This window comes from Choloepus didactylus, chromosome 1 (assembly GCF_015220235.1).
Source record: "Choloepus didactylus isolate mChoDid1 chromosome 1, mChoDid1.pri, whole genome shotgun sequence".
Taxonomy (NCBI): domain Eukaryota; kingdom Metazoa; phylum Chordata; class Mammalia; order Pilosa; family Megalonychidae; genus Choloepus; species Choloepus didactylus.
In genome coordinates, this window is record NC_051307.1 from 200,848,494 (window position 1) to 200,866,100 (window position 17,607).

The window sequence follows — 17,607 nt, forward strand, 5'->3', positions numbered from 1 at the left end:
TATAGCTGCAGAATATAAAACCACTCCAGTGCAGTCTAGAATTGGATCCTCAGCAAGAGCGTGTCCTATCATTCATGATGCAGTCATCTGGTCCCTTTTGTTTTGGTGTCACCCTATGAAAGGCCATGGGGAACGGGCATATTTGGCTACTGTCCTTTTGCTAGCTATGCTAGTAATAAACTGTTAGAATCTAAAAATGGTTCATTGTTACTTTCCCCAACCAAGTCTGTCAGGCCTGGGTCTTTGCCTTTGTCTTGTGCTTGACAGATCACAATAGATTGGATGCAGAAGCAGATAGAGGATTCAGCTTAAGTTGGACATTAAAGAAATTTGTAAAAATATAAAACAATGCTTATTTTGTCACTAAATTCTTTCTTAAGGAAAATAAAGATATTTTTCATAAGAAATATATTATTTAGGTTAAGATGCAATGGGTTTATCATTTTTTGTTTTTAATTTTTAAATTCTATTGGTTTATTCTTCTTTGAAAAAAGAATTAATATAAAAATATCTAGAATTTCTACATTGAAACTTCTAATAGGGTAAACAGCAATCTATTTAGCTCACATAAACAAAAGCTCTGCAGTCCTCAAAAATTTTTAAGTGTGTAAAAGGATTGTGACAACAAAAGTGAACTGCCTTGGATAAACTCTCCATGCAAAGAGCAGTATGTAAGAATTCCAATTGGAACACTGAAAGAAACCAGAAATGTAAATCTCAAGGCTCTCACCGAGAGAAAGGATCAGTGAATTGTGCCCTATTCTACAGTTGATACTATACAGCAGTGAACACAAACGACTGGATCAACGCATATGCACACTATGCAAAATGAGCTAGTAGCAGAAGTACTTACATTATAAGGGTATTTACAAAACGTCTAAAAGTATGGAAAAAACACTGTATTTGTACTTACTTGTGGTTAAAAATTTAAACACCTGCCCCAGAAGGAACGAGACGGTCCACAGGACTCTGGGCAGGAGTCTTCCCACTCCCAAAACAACACGCGTTACGCCCCCGAGAACTACGCTTCCCGGCAGGCTGCGCGCCGCGCAGTGACGCGCCTCCTTCAGGGTCGCGTGCCCCGTTACGGCACCGCGCGTGGCCGGGATATCACCGCGCATCCCACTCCTGACGCGCGGTCTCCTCGTTGACCCTGTCGGCCCGGGCGCAGGTGTGGGCCCCGCGGGAGCAGCTCCTGGGCTCGGCCACCGTCGGGGAGTCGAGCCGGCGAGGCGGGGACGGGGCCTCCCGGATGCTCCTCCTCCCCTGTGGGCGCTGCAGGGCTCCTCCCTCCGTGTCTGGTGCGCTGTAAGTGGCTCTCACAGCCGCCTCTCCGTCACTCGAGGGTCCAACTGGCGCTGTCCGCTTGGGCAGTTAATGGCCACAGATGATTATTGAAAACTTGCGATGTGGTGAGTGCGACTGAGGACTTGCGTTTAAAATTTTATTTACATTTAATTAATTTATAGGTAGATAATAAAACTATAAAATATTTTCCCATTAGACACAAGATTGTTGTTTCGGCTAGATTACCTTTCCCTTTAATCATGAAAGTTTAGCGTCACAATTGAGATATGCAGTGTCAATTCACACTTGATTTCGAAGAATAAGGAAAAAATGAAAACTCTCAACCTTCTAAAATTTTGGTTACTTGTTGGAATGATAATATTTTGGATATATTTGGGTTAAATAAAATTTATTATCAAAATTAATTAGGCTTTTTAAAAAAAACGTTTTAACATGACTACTAGAAAATTTAAAGTTACGGGCTGATACTTGTGGCTCCCATCATATTGCTCTAGGAGGTGGCTGGATTCGACGCCCTTCTGCGGGAAAGGGTCTGACGCGCATCGACAGGGTCAACCTTGGTTCCTGAGGAAGGGTGTGTAGAGGGGCCTGATGTACCTGTAGGACTCTCTTAACCTGTACAGACGTTAGGGTTCTGTAAATCCAGCAGCACATTGTGCGTTTCTGATGCGGATTCCTGCAGAATCCCTCTTCCCTAGCCACCTACAAGCCTTCCTTGGGGTGAGGTGGGGGGTTTGCTGTAGAGAGGAGGGCTAGGTGATTTGGGGTGTGGGAGTGGGGAAGCCTGCATCCATCACAACCATGTGCCTGCTGAGGCTCTGTTTCTTTCCTACAGAAATAAAAATCCTGATGATTTTAGAAGCTATTGTATGTTTGCAACTTTAATGGCTGCTGAAATGCTATGTAGATAATGTGTTCCAACCAGTCATTAAAGAGGCATAATTTCCTCACTGATTTGACATGCTGTATTTGTAAAATACCATGAATAGAACTCCCAAGCATACACCCATCCATCTTTCTTCTTCTCTTGTCTGAATTGTAGTAATGGCCAACCTGCGATTGACCTACAGTATAAGCAGGGAAACAACCTTCCTTACTGTAAATGACAGAGATTTTTGGAGGTCATTTGTTATCAGATGGTAACCCAGCCTATCCTGACTGATATTCTTTCCTCCAGTGGTAGTGTCCCTCTGAGAGGTCTGGCTTCTTCAGGATGAATTCTAGATGTCTCTTCAGTTTGCTTTTTCATTCAGTCATTGGTTCTACAGACATTTCTTAGGCAGATGTTAAGTGAAGGAGCTCTGAAACCAGTCTTTGGATTCTAGGCTTGGCTCTGCCATTTCGGAGAGACGTGATTTTGTGAGCCATGAACCTGACCTCCCAATTCTCTGTTCCCTCTTTTGTGAGATAGAAATAACAACAGTATCCACCTCATGGCTTTGTCAAGATTAATGAAATAATAGACTTAGCCCCCTGCCTGACACAGTGTTTGTGCTTAATTAATGTTAGCCACTGCTACGAGTAGTCCTGGGAGGAGAAGAGCTGTGTATGTCAATGTAGGCAAAATTATGCTTCAGTAAGAAATGCCTCTCAAATCTCAGTGGTTGTCTAACACAGCAATCTAATGCTAAACCTATCTTTAACGTTTAGTGGTTTGGATTTGGGTCTGCTTCATGTCCTTTCAGTCCAGGACCAAGGGAGAAAGAGCAGACCCTATGTGGGACAAGTAGCTCTGACCCTGAGAATCTTCAGGATTTGGACTACTAGCTAGGGACCTGATCTCTCCCCTGTCTGTCCCTCCCTTTCTTTTGGCTCCCTTCCCTTTCCCTTTCCTCCTCTCCGCAGTCTGAGATAGAGATCTGATAAGGTTTAATAACCAGAATATATAAATAATTCCCACAACTCAACACAAAGACAAAAAAAATGGGCAGAAGACCTAAATAGACATTTCTTCAAAGAAGACATACAAATGACTAATAAGCTCATGAAAAGATATTCAACATCATTAGCCACTAGGGAAATGAAAATCAAAACCACAATAAGATATCACTTCACACCCACCAGGATGGCTATTATTTTAAAAAGTGGAAAATAGAAAGTGTTGGAGAGGATGAAGAGAAATAGAACTATGTGCATTGCTGGTGGGGATGTAAAATGGTGCAGCCACTGTGGAAAACTGTTTGGTGGTTCCTCACAAAGTTAAACACAGAATTACCATACAGTTCATCATTTCCACTCCTAGTATACTCAGAAGATCCTCTGTGTGTGTGTGTGTGTGTGTGTGTGTGTATACATCTTTTTGTCCTGTGGTTGGAATGCCTTTGTCACCTTCCAGCCACTTTTTTTTTTTAATTAAGCCATAATTTTAAAAAAAGTTTTTATTTTGAAATAACTTCAAACTTACAGGAAAGTTGCAAAAATAATACAAAAACAAAACATAGAGCTCCAACATACCTCCTTGCCCAGATACCAATATTTACCAACTTTTAGCATTTTGTGACATTTGTTGTATCATTCTATCTATCTAGCTATTATCTAAGCATTTGAGAACAGATTGCATACATCATGTTCCTCTAACACTTAACACTTCCAGGGACATTTCCTGAGAACAAGGACACTCTTGTAACCACTTTAAGTACAGCTATCAAGTCCAAGAAATTTAACATTGATATAAAGCATACAGTCCATATTCCAATTTCTGCAGTTGTCCCAATAATGTCCTTTTTTTTTTTCCAGGTTAAAGATTAAAAAAAAATTTTTTTTTTTAATTTTAGTAACATACCTACAACCTAAAATTTCCCCCTTTGACCACCATTATTTAGTGGTGTTAATTACATTCACAATGTTCTGCTACCATCACTATCATCCATCACCAAAATTTATCCATCACCACCAAGAGAAATTCTGTACCAATTAAGCTTCCACTCACCATTCTCCAACCCTCCCCAGCCCCTGGCAACTTGTATTCTGGTTTCTGACTCTAAATTTGCTTATTCTTCCATCCACTCCTTGAGAGGGGCTCTGCCTCTGACGCATGTGCTAGGACCCAGGCCTCGTTTTTTGAGGTGTTTTAAATGCACTAGAATGATGGCCATGAATCCTACGGCCCCGTGTGCTGTGAGAGCTGTGAGCTGCTCTTCTACAGCCACATCTCTGCTGTCGGTGCCTCAGCCCTGACGCCTGGTGGTGCAGGTGAGCATGACGCAGCCACGGACTCCGAGCTGCTGAGTCCTGGAGCTGGTACCTGTGCCTGCGCGGTCTGCTGTGGTCGCTGTGGCATGGGATGAGATGGCAGGGAATGCTCAGGCTTCCCTCCAGAGACGTTAGACTCTTGCCTTTTTTTCATCCCCAAATTATTTGTTTTTAAGAAGAATTAGCATCTGGCAAGCTGCATTTTAGAAATGCTGTTACAATGGTCTTTAGGACTTTTATTGTTTTTACCATAGTGCCTTTTTGTAAAATAAGGGAAAACAATCACAAGTTTACATTTTTGCATTTCATTAAGATCAGTATTTTTCTAAAAACAAAAGTAACTAGGGAATGGGTGGAGAAGTTGACTCAAGTGTAAGGTGCAAGAGGTGAGACGAGCTGTGGGCCTGGGTCAGTGAAGAGGGGCCTAGAGTCCTGTTTAGGGAAGAAGGCACAGGTAGCCACAGCTGAGGCTCAGAAGGGTTCTCAGGGATCATCATGGAAGACTTGGCAGGGCTGGGTTCTCAAGGCACTTTTTTCTTCCCCCAGCTCTGCTTTCCAAGGACTCTGCTTGCCCTGGGAGGAGGAGGAGAAGCTCAGCTGTCTGGTGAGTAGGGGTCACCCTTCTCTCTTCTAAAATGCTGGCTCATTTCCCAGAGAATCGGGTCTTCTTTTCTCTTTCTTGAGAAGGGAGGAGGAGATCAACATGTGAGTGGTTCATGCCTTGTGTTAGCCATTGTGCTAGGCATTTCATAATGGTTTCTGCATGTAATCTTTTTATTTTATTTTATTTGAGCTTACAGAAAAACATAGCCACATTTAATATTAAGAATTCAGGGTATTTTAAAAATATAAGGGTAACTTTTTGTAAATACCTGACATTATTAAAGTCTTAAAATACACTAGTAAAATTCACTATATCAATATTCACACAAATAATTATAATCTCTAATAGTTCCTAGTAGTATGATCTTGTATACTGGATTTCTTTTTAACTCTTTACTATGGAAATTTTCAAACAAATGCAAAGGTAGAAAAAAAAGACTTAATGGGAGCAACCCTAGTGACAGGAGGCGAAGCAGCAGTGCAGGTTGCCCCCGTTTCCCCTCCCCCTTCCCTTCTCTGGTTGAGTTCCCAGACCCCCTACACTCCACAGTCCCGGTCCCGCCGTGTCACAGAAACAGGAAGAGGAGAACCCTTCAGAGGAGACCGGCGAGGAGAAGCAGGACGTGCAGGAGAAGGAAGGTATTCTCCTTGAGAGAGCTGAGGAGGCAAAGCTAGAGGCAAAATATCCAAGCCTAGGACAAAAGCCTGGAGGCTCCAACTTCCTCATGAAGAGACTCCAGAAAGGGTAAAAGTACTTTGACTCAGGAGACTACAACATGGCCAAAGCCAAGATGAAGAATCAGCAGGTGCCAAGCGCAGGACCAGACAAGAACCTGGTGGCTGGTGACCACATCCCCACCCCACAGGATGTGCCCCAGAGAAAATCCTCACTCATCACCAGCAATCTTGCGAGGTAACCTGGGCCCCCCTCCTCTCCGTTCCTCACCCACTGGACTTTCATATAATATAGGCAGGAATGAAGTGGGCATTTAGTCAGGTCTTCTCAGCTTGCTAGCCAGAGATAACTGGTTTTGCTAGGGGCTGCTGAGAAGGTCATGTGGTTGAAGAGGGGTTCTGAGATTATTTATTTGGTTAAATTGAGATTTCTACACCCTCACTGAAGCTGAGGTAGGAGGCCAGAAATAGGATAATAAGATTGGATAATGCTGCACATTCTCTTTTGTATGAACAACTGGGGAAATGTGCTTTCTCCTTTTGGAATTTCAAAATTGTTTAGGCTGACACCTGGGAATACTATGGCAAATTTAACATCCCAAGGCTGACCTGACTAGTTGGGAAAGGTAGAGTGAATGAGATATGTTTTCTGTGCTTCTAAATGTTTTGTCCTTCGGGCTGTTATTGCTTCATGTTTCCATAATAGGAAGCGTAGAGAATCCTAAAGAAAGAAAAACTGATTTGCTTGCCTAAAAGTGTAATGCCAACTTAACCTCCTCGACTCAGTATCTCTTACAGTTTGCCCTGACTCTCAAACAATATAGAGATTGATGAACATTATTTATAGAAAACGGGCACCTTCTCTCTCTCCCAGCATGTTGCTTTGGAAGGGTTTCATGGGATAGTGGAAAGACCACTAATTTAAGAATCAAGATATCTGGGTTCTAGTTCCACTCAATCTTGCAGGACTAATGTATAACTTTGCTCAGGTCATTTGGCCTTTCTGGATTCTATTTCCTCATCTATAAAATGGAATTGAAGATATAGATTGATTCTGATTCTAAAATCCTATAACTACCAAGTGAAAAACTGTGCTATTCATTGTAAAACTGAAAGTGAGGATGGCCCCATGGGAAAGCCTCTGCCTGGGAAAGTGACAGAGGGGAACTGTTTGAGGGCTACGTGGGGAGAAAGGAAATTGAGGTTTGAGGGTTGTAAACTCAGGCAAGGGGACTTCATAGATGTAATGGAGTTGGGGATCAGGAAAAAACTCTACAAAGCTAGCCATGGGAGCTTCTTGCCTCTGCCCCGAGCCTCTTTGCTGGCCTGCAGCTGAGCCTTAGCTAAACTGCTGTGGCAGCAGAGCTGTGGGCTGAAGGAAACATGCTTCGTCATGCACATGTGGAGCCCCACATTTCAGAGTATGGAGGGAGGAAGCTAAATTTTTAAGTTGGGTGGTCAGGGTAGGCCTCTATGAGGAGGTATGGAAGTTAGACATGTGGATCTAGTGGAAAACTATTCCAGGCAGGGAGAACAACCAGGGCTAAGGCCCTAAGGCAGGAGCATGCCTTGCCTGTTTGAGGGAAAGCAAGGAGGCCAATGTGATTGGAGTACAGAGAGCAAGGAGGAGAGTAGGAAGAGATACCTTCTGTGACCTAGAAGTTAAAAAAGTATAAATTTCAAGTGTAATTAAATCTATCAAAATTGAATTTTTTATATTATTGGGTATCATAAATCATATGTTCCTTCATTTATTTTAAAACTAGGTTGTTTCTCTAGGTTGGCAAATACAGAGTTATTCTGGATGTTCCTGAGTTCTCAATTACAGTCATATTTTCAGTGTTGCACGTTTCTTTGAGAAGCTTTTTCAAGGTGTTTCTTAACTTGGTACAATTATGAATTAAGTAGTTCTGATTTGCTCTATTTTTGTCTTCTTGGACCTATTTTGAATTACTTTCATTGAGTTTGAAGTGGCTTCATTTCACTCCATTTGCCTTCTGACCAAGTTTTTCCATCTACTCAGATGAGGTGTCATCATTTAAAATTTTATTTCAACTGACCAATCTCATTTGGTCTGTTTTTGTCTTGTTTCATCTGGTGTTGCTCATACATTTCATTGATTCTGAGGAATATATTAAAATAGCCTTAAAATTATCTGTGGTAGTACTGTGGTTATGAAAGAGAATATAGCTAATTTTAGGAAATATACATGGAAATATTTGAGAGTATGCAATTTACTCTCAAATGGTTCAGAGGAAACAAGATGTATATACATAAATATATACATACACATATACAGAGAGAGAAGGAAAGAATGATAAAGCAAATGGAGTAAAATGTTAAAAATAGGTAATCTGGGTAAAGGGTACACAGATGTTCTTTATCCATTTGCTTTTTTTTTTTTTTTTTTTTTTTAATCATCATTTTATTGAGATATATTCACATACCACGCAGTCATACAAAACAAATTGTACTTTCGATTGTTTACAGTACCATTACATAGTTGTACATTCATCACCTAAATCAATCCCTGACACCTTCATTAGCACACACACAAAAATAACAAGAATAATAATTAGAGTGAAAAAGAGCAATTGAAGTAAAAAAGAACACTGGGTACCTTTATCTGTTTGTTTGCTTCCCCTACTTTTCTACACATCCATCCATAAACTAGACAAAGTGGAGTTTGGTCCTTATGGCATTCCCAATCCCACTGTCACCCCTCATAAGCTACATTTTTATACAACTGTCTTCGAGATTCATGGGTTCTGGATTGTAGTTTAATAGTTTCAGGTATCCACCACCAGCTACCCCAATTCTTTAGAACCTAAAAAAGGTTGTCTAAAGTGTGCGTAAGAGTGCCCACCAGAGTGATCTCTCGGCTCATTTTGGAATCTCTCTGCCACTGAAGCTTATTTCATTTCCTTTCACATCCCCCTTTTGGTCAAGAAGATGTTCTCCATCCCACGATGCCGGGTCTACATTCCTCCCCGGGAGTCATATTCCATGTTGCCAGGGAGATTCACTTCCCTGGGTGTCTGATCCCATGTAGGGGGGAGGGCAGTGATTTCACCTTTCAAGTTGGCTTAGCCAGAGAGACAGGGCCACATCTGAGCAACAAAGAGGCATTCAGGAGGAGACTCTTAGGCACAAATACAGGGAGGCCTAGCCTCTCCTTTGCAGCAACCGTCTTCCCAAGGGTAAAACTTATGGTAGAGGGCTCAACCCATCAAACCACCAGTCCCCTATGTCTGTGGTCATGTTAGCAACCATGGAGGTGGGGTAGGCGAATACCCCTGCATTCTCCACAGGCTCCTCAAGGGGGCACTACATCTTTTTTTTTTTTTCCTTGTTTGTCTTTTTTCTTTCTTTTTTTTTTTTTTTAACTTTCCCTTCTTTTTTAAATCAACTGTATGAAAAAAAAAGTTAAAAAGAAAACAAACATACAATAAAAGAACATTTCAAAGAGACCATAACAAGGGAGTAAGAAAAAGACAACTAACCTAAGATAACTGCTTAACTTCCAACATGTTCCTACTTTACCCCAAGAAAGTTACATAATATAGCAACATTTCAGTGAACTTGTTCCTACTACATCCATCAGAAATTAACAGACCATAGTCATTTCTGGGCATCCCCAGAACGTTAAATAGCTTATCTGTTCTTCTTGGATTATTGTTCCCCCTTCCTTAATTGCTCTCTACTGCTAGTTCCCCTACATTCTACATTATAAACCATTTGTTTTACATTTTTCAAAGTTCACATTAGTGGTAGCATATAATATTTCTCTTTTTGTGCCTGGCTTATTTCGCTCAGCATTATGTCTTCAAGGTTCATCCATGTTGTCATATGTTTCACCAGATCGTTCCTTCTTACTGCCGCGTAGTATTCCATCGTGTGTATATACCACATTTTATTTATCCACTCATCTGTTGAAGGACATTCAGGTTGTTTCCATCTCTTGGCAATTGTGAATAATGCTGCTATGAACATTGGCGTGCAGATATCTGTTCGTGTCACTGCTTTCCGATCTTCCGGGTATATACCGAGAAGTGCAATCGCTGGATCGAATGGTAGCTCTATATCTAGTTTTCTAAGGAACTGCCAGACTGACTTCCAGAGTGGCTGAACCATTATACAGTCCCACCAACAATGAATAAGAGTTCCAATTTCTCCACATCCCCTCCAGCATTTGTAGTTTCCTGTTTGTTTAATGGCAGCCATTCTAATCGGTGTTAGATGGTATCTCATTGTGGTCTTAATTTGCATCTCTCTAATAGCTAGTGAAGCTGAACATTTTTTCATGTGTTTCTTGGCCATTTGTATTTCCTCTTCAGAGAACTGTCTTTTCATATCTTTTGCCCATTTTATAATTGGGCTGTCTGTACTATTGTCATTGAGTTGTAGGATTTCTTTGTATATGCAAGATATCAGTCTTTTGTCAGATACATGGTTTCCAAAAATTTTTTCCCATTGAGTTGGCTGCCTCTTTACCTTTTTGAGAAATTCCTTTGAGGTGCAGAAACTTCGAAGCTTGAGGAGTTCCCATTTATCTATTTTCTCTTTTGTTGCTTGTGCTTTGGGTGTAAAGTCTAGGAAGTGGCCTCCTAATACAAGGTCTTGAAGATGTTTTCCTACATTATCTTCTAGGAGTTTTATGGTACTTTCTTTTATATTGAGATCTTTGGTCCATTTTGAGTTAATTTTTGTGTAGGGTGTGAGGTAGGGGTCCTCTTTCATTCTTTTGGATATGGATATCCAACTCTCCCAGCCCCATTTGTTGAAAAGACCATTATGGCTCAGTTCGGTGACTTTGGGGGCCTTATCAAAGATCAGTCGGCCATAGATCTGAGGGTCTATCTCTGAATTCTCAATTCGATTCCATTGATCTATATGTCTATCTTTGTGCCAGTACCATGCTGTTTTGGCAACTGTGGCTTTATAATAAGCTTCAAAGTCAGGGAGTGTAAGTCCTCCCACTTCGTTTTTCTTTCTTAGAGTGTGTTTAGCAATTCGAGGCATCTTCCCTTTCCAAATAAATTTGACAACTAGCTTTTCCAAGTCTGCAAAGTAGGTTGTTGGAATTTTGATTGGGATTGCATTGAATCTGTAGATGAGTTTGGGTAGAATTGACATCTTAATGACATTTAGCCTTCCTATCCATGAACATGGAATATTTTTCCATCTTTTAAGGTCCCCTTCTATTTCTTTTAGTAGAGTTATGTAGTTTTCTTTGTATAGGTCTTTTACATCTTTGGTTAAGTTTATTCCTAGGTACTTGATTTTTTTAGTTGCTATTGAAAATGGTGTCTTTTCTTGAGTGTCTCTTCAGTTTGTTCATTTCTAGCATATAGAAACATTACTGACTTATGTGCATTAATCTTGTATCCCGCTACTTTGCTAAATTTGTTTATTAGCTCTAGTAGCTGTATCGTCGATTTCTCAGGGTTTTCTAGATATAAGATCATATCATCTGCAAACAATGACAGTTTTACTTCTTCTTTTCCAATTTGGATGCCTTTTATTTCTTTGTCTTGCCGGATTGCCCTGGCTAGCACTTCCAGCACAATGTTGAATAACAGTGGTGACAGCGGGCATCCTTGTCTTGTTCCTGATCTTAGAGGGAAGGCTTTCAGTCTCTCACCATTGAGTACTATGCTGGCTGTGGGTTTTTCATATATGCTCTTTATCATGTTGAGGAAGTTTCCTTCAATTCCTACCTTTTGAAGTGTTTTTATCAAAAACGGATGTTGGATTTTGTCAAATGCTTTTTCAGCATCTATTGAGATAATCAATTGATTTTTCCCTTTTGACTTGTTAATGTGTTGTAATACATTGATTGATTTTCTTATGTTGAACCATCCTTGCATGCCTGGAATAAACCCCACTTGGTCATGGTGTATGATTTTTTTAATGTGTCTTTGGATTCGATTTGCAAGAATTTTGTTGAGGATTTTTGCATCTATATTCATTAGGGAGATTGGCCGGTAGTTTTCCTTTTTTGTAGCATCTTTGCCTGGTTTTGGTATTAGATTGATGTTAGCTTCATAAAATGAGTTAGGTAGTGTTCCATTTTCTTCAATGTTTTGAAAGAGTTTGAGTAAGATTGGTGTCAGTTCTTTCTGGAAAGTTTGGTAGAATTCCCCTGTGAAGCCATCTGGCCCTGGGCATTTATTTGTGGGAAGATTTTTGATGACTGATTGGATCTCTTTGCTTCTGATGGGTTGATTGAGATCTTCTATTTCTTCTCTGGTCAGTCTAGGTTGTTGATATGTTTCCAGGAAATTGTCCATTTCTTCTACATTATCCAGTTTGTTGCCATACAGTTGTTCATAATATCTTCTTATAATTTTTTTAATTTCTTCAGGATCTGCAGTTATGGCACCTTTTTCATTCATTATTTTGTTTATAGGGGTCTTCTCTCTTTTTGATTTTGTCAGTCTAGCTAGGGGCTTGTCAATCTTGTTGATCTTCTCAAAGAACCAACTTTTGGTGATATTTATCCTCTCTATTGTTTTTTTGTTCTCTATGTCATTTATTTCTGCTTTAATCCTTGTTATTTCTTTTCTTCTACTTGGTTTGGGATTGGTTTGCTGTTCATTTTCTAGCTTCTTCAGTTGATCCATTAGTTCTTTGATTTTGGCTCTTTCTTCCTTTTTAATATGTGCGTTTAGGGCTATAAATTTCCCCCTTAGCACTGCTTTTGCTGCATCCCATAGGTTTTGGTATGTTGTGTTCTCATTTTCATTCGTCTCTATATATTTAGCAATTTCTCTTGCTATTTCTTCTTTAACCCACTGATTGTTTAGTAATGTGTTGTTTAACCTCCAGGTATTTGTGAATTTTCTAAGTCTCTGATGGTTATTGACTTCTAATTGTATTCCATTGTGGTCAGAGAATGTGCTTTGAATAATTTCAATATTTTTAAATTTATTGAGGCTTGTTTTATGTCCCAGCATATGATCTATTCTGGAGAAAGTTCCGTGAGCACTAGAAAAGTATGTGTATCCTGGTGATTTGGGATGTAATGTCCTGTATATGTCTGTTAAATCTAATTCATTTATCAGATTGTTTAAGTTTTCAATTTCCTTATTGGTCTTCTGTCTGGTTGATCTATCTATAGGAGAGAGTGATGTGTTGAAGTCTCCCACAATTATTGTGGAAACATCAATTGCTTCCTTTAGTTTTGCCAGTGTTTCTCTCATGTATTTTGTGACACCTTGATTGGGTGCATAGACATTTACGATTGTTGTTTCTTCTTGCTGAATTGCCCCTTTTATTAGTATGTAGTGGCCTTCTTTGTCTCTCAAAACATCCCTGCATTTGAAGTCTATTTTATCTGAGATTAATATTGCTACACCTGCTTTCTTTTGGCTGTAGCTTGCATGAAATATTTTTTTCCATCCTTTCACTTTCAGTTTCTTTGTGTCCCTGTGTCTAAGATGAGTCTCTTGTATGCAACATATTGATGGTTCATTTTTTTTGATCCATTCTGCGAATCTATATCTTTTAATTGGGGAGTTTAATCCATTTACATTCAACGTTAAAACCGTGAAGGCATTTCTTGAATCGGCCATCTTATCCTTTGGTTTATGTTTGCCATATTTTTCCCTCTCTCTATTAATATCCTTTATTGTACCCATACCGAATCTCTTTAGTACTGAACCTTTCTCCAAGTCTCTCTGTCCTGTCTTTGTTTCTCTGTCTGTAGGGCTCCCTTTAGTATCTCCAGTAGGGCAGGTCTCTTGTTAGCAAATTCTCTCAGCATTTGTTTGTCTGTGAAAAATTTAAGCTCTCCCTCAAATTTGAAGGAGAGCTTTGCTGGATAAAGTATTCTTGGCTGGAAATTTTTCTCACTCAGAATTTTAAATATATCATGCCACTGCCTTCTTGCCTCCATGGTGGCTGCTGAGTAGTCACTACTTAGTCTTATGCTGTTTCCTTTGTATGTGGTGAATTGCTTTTCTCTTGCTGCTTTCAGAACTTGCTCCTTCTCTTCTGTGTTTGACAGTGTGATCAGTATATATCTTGGAGTGGGTTTATTTGGATTTATTCTATTTGGAGTTCGCTGAGCATTTATGATTTGTGTATTTATGTTGTTTAGAAGATTTGGGAAGTTTTCCCCAACAATTTCTTTGAATACTCTTCCTAGACCTTTACCCTTTTCTTCCCCTTCTGGGACACCAATGAGTCTTATATTTGGACGTTTCATATTATCTATCATATCCCTGAGGTCCATTTTGATTTTTTCAATTTTTTTTCCCTATTCTTTCTTTTATGCTTTCATTTTCCATTCTGTCATCTTCCAGGTCACTGATTCGTTGTTCAACTTCCTCTAGTCTTGTACTATGAGTGTCCAGAATCTTTTTAATTTGGTCAACAGTTTCTTTAATTTCCATAAGATCATCCATTTTTTTATTTAGTCTTGCAATGTCTTCTTTATGCTCTTCTAGAGTCTTCTTGATTTCCTTTATATCCCGTACTATGGTCTCATTGTTCATCTTTAGTTCTTTGAGTAGCTGCTCTAGGTGCTGTGTCTCTTCTGGTCTTTTGATTTGGGTGCTTGGGCTTGGGTTATCCATATCGTCTGGTTTTTTCATATGCTTTATAGTTTTCTGTTGTTTTTGGCCTCGTGGCATTTGCTGAACTTGATAGGGTTGTTTTAGGGTCTGTAGACCTATTGAAGTCCTTATCTCTAAATTATCAGATCTACAGCTTCGTGGAGTACACTTTCTCTAACTAACCAGCAGGTGGCGTCCACGAGCCACCTGTTCTCCACAAGCCAGTTCTCCCCTGCTTAGCCTTTTTGGTGAGTGGGGGAGTGAGTCTTGTGGGGCCCAATTGGTGTACCAAGCTTGCGTGTGTAGTTGGTGTTGCCTGCCCTGTATGTGGGGCGTGTTTCTGGGCAGTCGGGGAGGGGGGGTGGCCCTAACAATCAAATCTCCCTGGTGATCCTAGAGTTTTAAAGCTGCTGCAATAGTCTAATCCTTCAGTTCAGTCCTGCCACAGTTTGTCTCTGCCACTGACCCACTAGTCCTTGGTATTGGCGTATGGCTCCTGAGACTTGCAAGTGGGCCCCTCTTCCAGGCTGTGCACCCCGGGTCCTCTGTTGAGGGATGACTGTGCTATGTCACAGGTGAGTGCCGTCCCCCCAGGGCAGTTCTGGGCTGCTGGGCTGTGTAGGGAGGCTCCCAGTCTGCTCAAATGATGGCTGAATGGGGCTTTGTTAATTCACACTGCTCCACCTTCCCAGCTCTGGGACATTCAGCTGAGGTTGCAGGGAAGGCTAATGTCCACGCCCAGTTTTGTGGTGTGTGCCTGTTATTTGAAGCACTTCCGTCACACTGGGTTGTCTCGGGCAGCTCTGGGCTATGGGGCTGGCGATGGGCAGGAGTGTTTCCTATCCACCAGGATGGTGGCTGTGAGCGGACACCCCCCTTTTCTTGGGAAGTTGTGTTGTTTAGTGAATTTTCTCAGCCACTGGATTATTGCCTTTTGTCTCAGAGCTCTCTTAGTTCTGCTCTTGACTTGACGTGCCCAAATTGCAATTCTTTGAAGCTTTCTGTATTGAGCTTCTTAGAGTAATTGTTTTAGAAAAAGCAAAAAGGATTTAAAAAAAAAAAAAAAAAAAAAGGCCCCCCTCAGAGATCTAATGGGTTATTGAAATGCTAATAGACAAAGCAACCAGGGCCATTAAGGAAAGGTGCACAGGGCAGAGAGATCAGCTTTGCTTCGGGATTTGCATATGCGCCTCAAGGCCTGAGCTCTGCCCTTCCCCCCTCTGCGTTCACCAGAACTCCAAAAATCCTCCGCTTTTATTTTGGAGTTTTTCGTGTTGTTTTTTTTCTATGCCTGTCTCCTCTCTGCTGGGCTGGCTGCTCTCAGAGTCTCTGGTGTCTGGTCTCAGTCTATCTATGGTTGGAGTTTGAATCAGTAGAATGAGTTTCCGATAAGAGCAGCCACTGCAATTCTCCCTTCTCCTTCCCGGAGCTGACAGCCCCTCCTCCCCCGGGACTGAGCCTGGCAGGGAGGGGCGTGGGTCCCCTGGCCGCAAAAACTTACAGATTTCGCTGATCTCAGCAGTTCCACGTTTTCATGAGTGTTGTATGAAGTATGCCCAAAGACAGATTGCTCTGTGGTGTCCAGTCCACGCAGTTCCTGGCTTTTTACCTACTTTCCTGGAGGAGTAGCTAAAACTTACAGCTCACCAGTCTGCCATCTTGCCCCGCCTCTTCCCCATTTGCTTTTTGAAGGACATCTTGGTTGCTCCCAGTTTTTGGCACTTATGGATATAAGCTGCTACAAAGCTTCATGTGCAGGTTTTGTGTGGACTTAAGTTTTCAGTCATGTAGGCACATACCTAGGAGTGTGATTCTGGATCATAGTATAAGACTGTGTTTAGCTTTGTAAGAAACTGCCCAACCATCTGTGATGATTATGTTCATGTGTCAACTTGGCCAGGTGATGGTGCCCAGGTGTCTGGTCAAGCAAGCACTGGTCTAACAGTTACTGGAAGGACATTTGTGGCTGCTTAATAAACCAGAAGGCTGGTTTATTAAACCGTTAGTCAATTGACTGCTTCTGTGGCTGATTCCATCAATAAAGGGTATGTCTTCTGTAATAAGAGAATTCAAGTAGCTGGATTTAATCCAATCAGTTGAAGATGGTTAAGGGAGAAGGAAGCTTTCACTTCTTCAGCCAGCTAGCCTCTCCTGGGGAGTTCATGAGAGATCTTCACTGGAGTTGCCAGTTTGCTGCCTGCCCTAATGAATTTGAAGTCATGCCTCCTGCCCTATGGAATTTGGACTCATACATCCTGTCCTATGGACTTTGGACTCATGCATCCGACAGTTGCATGAGACACTTTTATAAAATCTTATATTTACAGATATTTCTTGTTGGTTCTGTTTCCCTGGAGAACTCTACCTAATATAGCTTGGTACTGGGAGTGATTGTTGAGAAACAGAATCTTAAAATGGGCTTTTACAATTGGTTTTCTACTCTGATTAGATTCAAAGGCACTAATGACTCCATTTCCAATAATCAAGATGCCATTGACAGTCCTTGGCATGAGTTCGCAATAGAGATGCACAAAATACCACCATTTGATTCTCCTAATCATACTCTTGTACAAAGCAAGGCTCAGGGTGATAGTGTTTTTGACATCTTAACAGAGTTTTGTGGTGTTAAGAAGTACAATGATGTTGGCTAATTGCTCTTAGATACACTGAATAAAGAGAAAGGGACAAGCTGAAGGCTTCAAATTTGAAACTTAAATGCTGTATGACAGATGTAAACGTTTCTATATGTGCCCTGAAAGAAAATCTTATTTCCTATGGCTGCAGACCTGAGATTTTTGAAAACCAGACACAGTCTCATTGTGTGAGTAGCAGATTTACAACATACACTAAAATCTCAACCTCACAGGGTGTCTGCTGCTAAAATAAAGGCATTGATTGGAAGAGAATGGGATCCTGAAACTTGGGATGGGAACATATGGATTGATAATGATGGCAGTGAGGGCATTGGAACCCTGGATTCTGCTGAATCTTTGCTAGATATACCTGTAATGGTCTGCCCTGAGCAAACATTTCCCCCACTTCCAGACTGTCCTGAGGAGACAGCTACCCAACCTCTAGCCTGCTTTGAGGAAACAGCCTCCTGATCTCCAGTCTGACCTGAAGAGCCTGCCATCCAACCTCCACCTAAAGAGATTACCCTGTCAGTGCCTGCTAAACTTGTAATCACTTCCCCTGAGAAAGCAGCCCTCACTCCTCTCTCTGGAGAGATTCTGTTTCAACAGATGAAACTGCAATGAAATGTCCTGAG

At 41.0% G+C, this 17,607-nt stretch overlaps 1 pseudogene; it reads left to right on the forward strand.

Moving 5' to 3' along the window:
* Window positions 1–1,974: 1,974 nt before the first annotated feature.
* Window positions 1,975–17,607, forward strand: part of LOC119526761 — a 66,474-nt pseudogene continuing 50,841 nt past the window's right edge.